This window comes from Muscardinus avellanarius (genome assembly GCF_963383645.1).
Source record: "Muscardinus avellanarius genome assembly, chromosome: 6".
NCBI classification, from domain to species: Eukaryota; Metazoa; Chordata; class Mammalia; order Rodentia; family Gliridae; genus Muscardinus; species Muscardinus avellanarius.
Window position 1 is genome coordinate 91990876 of NC_137791.1, and position 7505 is coordinate 91998380.

General features: G+C 38.8%; 1 pseudogene across 1 annotated transcript; it reads right to left on the bottom strand.

Annotated features, from left to right (window-relative positions):
- Nucleotides 1-5917: 5917 nt before the first annotated feature.
- On the bottom strand, nt 5918-7010 carry LOC308264216 (actin, cytoplasmic 2-like; annotated as a pseudogene). The gene has a single exon. The product of its transcript is annotated as an actin, cytoplasmic 2-like (transcript).
- Nucleotides 7011-7505: the final 495 nt, after the last annotated feature.

Here is a 7505-nt window from a genome sequence, read left to right on the forward strand (position 1 = left end):
TCTCAAAGGGGTTCAGTATAGTTCAGGGGGAGCAATATGCCCGGATGAAAATTAGGATCAGTTGCCATTAACTATAGAGCTGCCTCAAAAAAGATGAGAAAATATCATAGATCTGCTTCAAAAGATCCATTATGAATGAGCATAGGTAGTATCCTATAAAAGAGTGGCTTACCAAATACTGTGCACCTTGTGTGATAAAGTCGGGAAGTACTCATTACTTTCAGTCCTTAAGCTAGCTTTTTCTTGTCAAATCCTAACTTTTTATTATCTTAATACCGTATTTTGGGGGCCAGGCATGGTGCCGCACACCTGTAATCCCAATACTGGGAGGCTGACACAGGAGAATCAAAGTTTTAAGACCAGGCTCAACAACTTAGGGAGAATCTCAGCAACCTAGAGACATGTTATTTCAAATAAAATATAAAATAGGCTGGGGATATAGCTCAGAGATAGAATGTCTCCATGTTAAACCTCCTCCCCTAAAGGCTATATTTTTATCATAAACTTATTAAGGATATATCTCAATAACATACTTTTTGACAATACTTTTTTCACCTTTTCCCAGGACCATAAAAATGATATAATAGAGTGTCCTTTAAAGTTAACCGCGGGCAGGCAACTCTACATGAAATGATATTCAAAGGAGATCCATTAAATAATTAAATTTTTCTCTCAATACAATTCATATAATTCTGAGTTCCATGCAGAGATATAGCAAAGAATATAATATGACATTAGTAGCTTAGTTGATTCTTCTAAATATTTTGATTTTTTTTAACTTTATTCAGATTTTTTGCTGAGTTGAGGAGAGAATACACAGTAGAACCAAGATGATGATTTTTATAAGCAAAAGGCACCATTCTTTAGCAAGCGTTTCCAAATGTGATTACAAAAGATTAATTCGAGGACCTCTCATTAAAAATTGATTAGAAGCATTAACCCAAGGTGTTCTGATTTAGTAGGGATTAGATAGATTCTAGAATGTATATATTTATAAAACTAACATTTTAAGTGTGGTAATAAAATAACATAAAATTAACCATTTTAACAATTTTCTGTGGCGTAAGCACATGTTATTGTTCAACCATCACCAATATGAGTGTCTGGAACTTTTTTGTCTTCTCGGTTTGTAACTCCATAATTATTAAACAACAACTTTCTACTCTTCGTTCCATAAATAACCAACTTTCTACTTTCTATCTCCATGTATTTCACTAGGTACTAGTAGAAATGAAATCATACAGAATCATACTTTTGCAACTGGTCTATTTTATGTAGCATAATATAGTCCAGGCTCTTTTATACTGAGCATATGTCAGAATTTTCTTCCTTTTAAAAATATCTGTATTGCCGGGCGTGGTGGCGCACACTTGTAATCCCCACGCTTGGGAGGCAGAGACAGGAGGATCACCCAGGTTCGAAGCCAGCCTCTCTGGTTTAAGAGACCCTGTTTCCAAATAAAAAAGTATAAAAATAGGTCTGGGAGTGTAGCCCGGAGGTAGAAGGGTCTCCAGGAACCCCAGTACCACCAAAAAAAAAAAAGAATAAAATAAATAAATAAAATAAAAATATTTGTATTACTTCATTATAATTATACATCTTAGAGAGGTTCAAATTCATACAAATAGACATGCACACAGGTCTTGGTATGATTTTTTTCGGGTCTCACCCTGCTCCCTACTGCTCCCCATATGTAACACCTAGACTGGTAGCGATATCTTCATACATGTGCACAGCCAAATCTGAACAGTTTCTTTCATCAGTTCTTTCCTTTCCCCTTTGTGCCTTTCTCCTCCAGTCCCTTCCACTATTCTACTGGTCACTTTCATAAATTATTTATGATTCCTTTGGTTGCCAGTTTTCTCTCTAGCTTCCTCAAATGAGAGAAAATATTTGACCTTTGACTTCCTGGAACTGACTGTTAAATTATATCCTATTCTATATATAAGCCATATTTTGTTTATCTACTTATGTGTTGATGAACATTGAGTTGCTTCCACCTTGTAGCTACTGTGATTTATATAACTATGAGCACTAGTATACACATGTTTTCAAGTTCTTGTTTTTAATTTTTTGTATATACTCAGAAGTGAAAATGATGGATCCTATGATAACACTATGCTCAATATTTTGGGAAAAAAACGTGGTTTTCAAGTGGCTGTATCATTTTATATTCCTACCATGAATGCATAAAGTTGTTTTTTTTTTTAATTTTGTGATGCTGGGAATGGAACTCAGGGGCATTCTACCTCCAAGCTACACCCCCAGCCTGATTTTTTTTCTTAATTTTGAAACAGGGTTTCAATAAGCTGCAGAGGGCCTCACTGAGTAGCTGAGACTGTCTGCGAAAACTGGATCCTCCCGTCTCAGCCTCCCAAGTACTGGGATTTCAAGCGTGCACCATCATGCCCGCCAAAGTTTTTAATGTCTTCATTTTTGACCTTACTTGTTACTTTCCAGTTGTTTGTTTTTCATATTAGCTATTTTAGTGAAGCATGAAATGATGCTTCATTGTGATTTTGATTTGCATTTCCCTGATGATTAGTCATATTAAGCAGCACATTTAATTATTATTAAATGTTTATTTATCCTCTTTGAAGAAATATATCTGCAAATTTGGCCCACTTTTTTTTTTCAGTACTGGGGATGAAACCCAGAGGCCTTCTACCTCCGGGTTACACCCACAGCCCTATTTTTTATACTTTATTTGGAGACAGGGTCTCACTAAGTTGCTGAGAGTCTCATGGAGTACCTGAAGCTGGCTTTGAGACTATGCGAATCTAATCTACTGTCTCAGCCTCCCAAGTGCTGGGATTACAAGTGTGCGCTACCACGCCCGGCCTTGGCCCACTTTTTAAAAATGCTTTTATTAGTGCATTGTAATAGCACATGGTATGTAATTAAAAGAGATAGGGACATACATGCACACAGCACACGGTGAGCTTCCCTCTAGGCTTCCTACCCACTTTCTCTTCATTTTCCATATGTGATATTGATTTTGTCCTTTGACCATTTTTAATCCAGTTGTTTGGTTTGTTCAGTTGTAGGAATTTGATATATCCTTGGTATTCATTTCTTATCAGATAGATGATTTGCAAATTTTCCCCTAATTTCATAGGTTGTCTTTTTAACTGTTGCATATAAGTTATTAATTTTGATGAAATCTATCATTTCTATTTTTCTTTGTTGCTTACACTTTTATTGTCCTATTTATATAACACACCTTTCTTTTTTTATTTTTTATTTTTGAAGAACTGAAGATTGAACCCAGGGATATTCTACCCTTGAGCTACACCTCCAGCCCTGTTTTTATTATTTTTTACTTCTAAACAGAATCTCGCTAAGTTGTGGAGGTCCTCATTAAGTAGCTGAGGCTGGCCACGAACCTGCAATACTCCTGTTTTAACCTTTCAAGTACTGGGATTATAAGCATGAGACACCACACCCAACTTCACATACATTTTTAGGTCTTACATTTAGGTCTCTTTTCTTTCTTGAGTTAATATTTGTATATAATTAATATCCAATTTGACACTTTTGTTATTATATTGAATCATATTTTGTTATATGTTTTTTGCATAAGGGCATCTAGTTTTTCCAACACTATTTACGGAAAACACTGTCTTTTCGACCACTGAATTGCCTCAGCACCCCTGTAAAAAGCCATGTGACTGTATTTGTGAAATATTATTTCCATGTTTTCTATGCATCTCATTGGCCTTTTTCTTTGCCTATATGTAGCACCACACTGTTTTGATTATTATATCTGTGAAGTAAATATTTAAGTCAGGAATTTTGAAATCTCTGACTTTGTTCTTCTGTTTCAAGATTGTTTTGAAAATCTTCTGGCCCTTATGATTCTGTATTAATTTGAGGTTGAGCTTTTCTATTCTATAAAGCACATAAATGAAATTTCAACAGATTGGACAGAGAGTGATCAAGCTGTGAAGCAGTTCTAACAGCCGTGGACAACTCCTCAGAGTTTTGCAGCTACAAAGACAGAGTTAGTTAATGAGGCTGTGAGACTATAACTAGATCATCATAGACCCTACAAGATGGGACACTGATGTGAGCTGCAGTGGGAATGGGCCTGGAATTGGTTGAGAGACTGAGGTTGCCTTTTGCAGCTAAGGAAAACACTCACTGAAGATATCTGTTGGTGTGTTTGATTGTTCTATTAAATTAGCATTTTTACCAGAGAAACTCCAGATAATAGAGGGGAAACCTCAGCAAAGCTAGACTAGAAGGATAGGAGAGTAAGAAGGCTCAGGTTGATGAATGGAGGAGCTACATTCGAATATGTGTAAAAGTATGAATATAGCATGGTTAACCTAGACATTCATTGTTGGGAGGGGGAAAAGGAAGAAGAGTAGGGGAGAAGGCACCAAGCACAGTCTGAATGTATGCCATTTCAAGTATTCTTTACATAAAAATAAATATATAAGTAAAATTAAATCCTCTATTTTTATTACACACTGAAATTTATATCTGTATAGAATTTTACAATTTTACAGACTACATCCTGACAAAAGTTTCCCACTCATAATCTTAAGAGATATTATTTCCTGCTCTTTAATCAGTAATGAAACGATGATTCATTGTCCTGCAAGTCTTTTTCTTAAGATAAACTAATGAGTTGGCACATCAAGCAGTAAACGTTTTTTTTTTTCAAGAAATTAGAGATAAATACTTAAAAGATTATTTTTCTCCATAAAAACAGGAATTACTACTTAAGGCATTACCTGATGAGATTTTAGAACTGTCATAAAGATTGTCTTGCCCAACAAAATATCCATATATCTTAATTTTTCTAATATGCTTTCTTTCATTCTTTCAACAAATATTCATCTAGTACTTTCTGTATGTTAGAAGCTATACTACATACTAAATACACAAAGGCCCTATCATATAGTCAGTCACTAAGGAACTCACAGTCAAGATGAGGAAATATGCACTAAAGGAAATAAGGAAACAATGCACAGTAAAATACTATTTATTGACAAAGAAATAGTGATATATGAGAAAAAATTAACTAGTATGACCAGGTATTATAATTAGTGATAGACATAAGCTATAGAATTTTTTGTTGAAATAAATTCCAGAAGTAATTTAAACAAACAAGGAATTGAACACTGGAGTCCCCTCCATATTCTCATTATTGCTGGTGAATTTCATTTAAAAAAAACATGAATAATAAACATTTAATTTCTTTTTTTTATTGCAGCACTTTTATTTTCCTTACTCAGTGACATGTTGCCAGGACCTAATGTTCTCACATGACAATAGAAAACCAAAATTTGTGTTATCACTTAACGAATTGAGTACAAAAAAACCTTACATAAATTAAAATGAATAAATTTACAGATGTAAATGCAAACTGTTTCCAACTCAAAGCAAGTAATAACCCATGGTGTTTGGGCAGGGAAACATCAGTAAGAACCGAAACTGGGTCCTAAGGCTTGCACTTTCCCACCCTGTTAGACAGGCAAGATGGAAGGGGTCCGCTGGTCCAGAACTCTTGCCAGCCCGAGAAATCCTGGAACAGTCAGTCTGCTGACAGCAATACACTACACAGATCACTGTTCTGCGGCCACAGATCACCAAGTCACAGGCTTCTGTTACACAGCTGTGCGCTCACCTCAGCCACCAGGTGACCGAGCCACATGGGCTAAGGGTGTAAATCAAAGATATGCACAGGGTATTAAGCATAGACCAAGGGAACAGTTAACTTGAATACAAGGTCAAAATCAGCAACAAGATTCAGTGCTGATACCGGGTACAAGCTTCAAGCACAAATTTCTTTTCAAAGGCTTATTCCAGTTTCATGAGGCCAGCATGAGGTGTATACATTTGCCAGGACAAATTTACACTTGAGAATCAGCTCATGCAGCAGATGCCTGGCACCTGCTCAGTCTGTCTAGAAGCATTTGTGGTGCACGATGGAGGGGCCCGACTCATCATACTCCTGCCTGCTGACCCACATCTGCTGGAAGGTGGACAGCGAGGCCAGGATGGAGCCGCAGATCCACACCGAGTACTTGCGCTCAGGGGGAGTGATTATCTTGATCTTCATGGTGCTGGGTGCCAGGGCATCCTGTCAGCGATGCCGGGGTACATGGTGGTGCAGCCGGACAGCACAGTGTTAGCTAGAGGTCCTTGGGGATGTCCACGTTGCACTTCATGATGGAGTTGAAGGTGGTCTCAAGGATGCCAGACGACTCCATACCGAGGAAGGCGGGCTGGAAGAGGGCCTCGGGACACCTGAAGCACTCGTTGCCAATGGTGATCACCTGCCCATCAGGCAGCTCGTAGCTCTTCTCCAGAGAGGAGGAGGATGTGGCCATGGCCACCTCCTGCTCCAAGTCCAGGGCGACATAGCACAGCTTCTCCTTGATGTCCCGCACGATCTGCCGCTCTGCCATGGTGGTGAAGCTGTAGCCATACTTGGTCAGGATCTTTATGAGGTAGTCTGTCGGGTCCCGGCCAGCCAGTTCCAGATGCAGGATTGCATGGGGGAGGGCGTAGCCCTTGTAGATGGGCACCGTGAGGGTGACCCCATCGCTGGTGTCCACGAGGATGCCAGTGGTGCGCCTGGAGGCGTACAAGGACAGCACAGCCTGGATTGAGTATTAAAGTCTCGGACATGATCTGAGTCATCTTCTCGCGGTTGGTCTTGGGGTTCAGGGGGCCTCGGTCAACAGCACTGGATGCTCCTCCGGGGCCATGCGCAGCTCGCTGTAGAAGGTGTGGTGCCAGATCTTCTCCAAGTCGTCCCAGTTGGAGACGATGCCGTGCTCGATGGGGTACTTCAGGGTCAGGATGCCCCGCTTGCTCTGGGCCTTGTTGCCCACATAGGAATCCTTCTCCCCCATGCCCACCATCACGCCCTGGTGCGGGTGACGCCCCTTGATGGAGGGAAACACAGCCCGAGAGGCGTTGTCCACAGCAAAGCCGGCTTTGTACATGCGGGAGGTATTGTCAATGAGGAACACAGCGATTTCTTCTTCCATGGCGATCAGCCGAGAACTGTCGGCGGTGGAGGGATGGAGGAGAGTGGAGAGCGGCCGGCGGCGAGTGAGCAACATTTAATTTCTTATTTGAACAGTTCTAATGTTAAAACAAAAATTCTAAAACTAAGGGTAACTATGCTGTTTCAAATTTGATGCTCATAACTAGTTTTTACACGCTAGATAACGACTTTCATGCTTTCACCTTTCAAATCCTTAAGTACAGCAAAACAACAAGGATTATTAAATTGTTGCTTTCAAAAACATAACACATTATAAGGTAAAAATTAAAACTTTAATTTTATATTGAAGAGAAATTTTTAGAAGGGTAAAGAGAAAATTAGTATTAGAGAAGCCACTTTTCTAATTTAAACACATAAAGAATAAATGTCCAGTAAGAAAATAAAGCATTAAATGAATAAGGTGATTACCTATGACAGATAAAACACTTGTAAACCTATAATAAAATAGCAAGAGCTCAATAAATATAAAGACAGA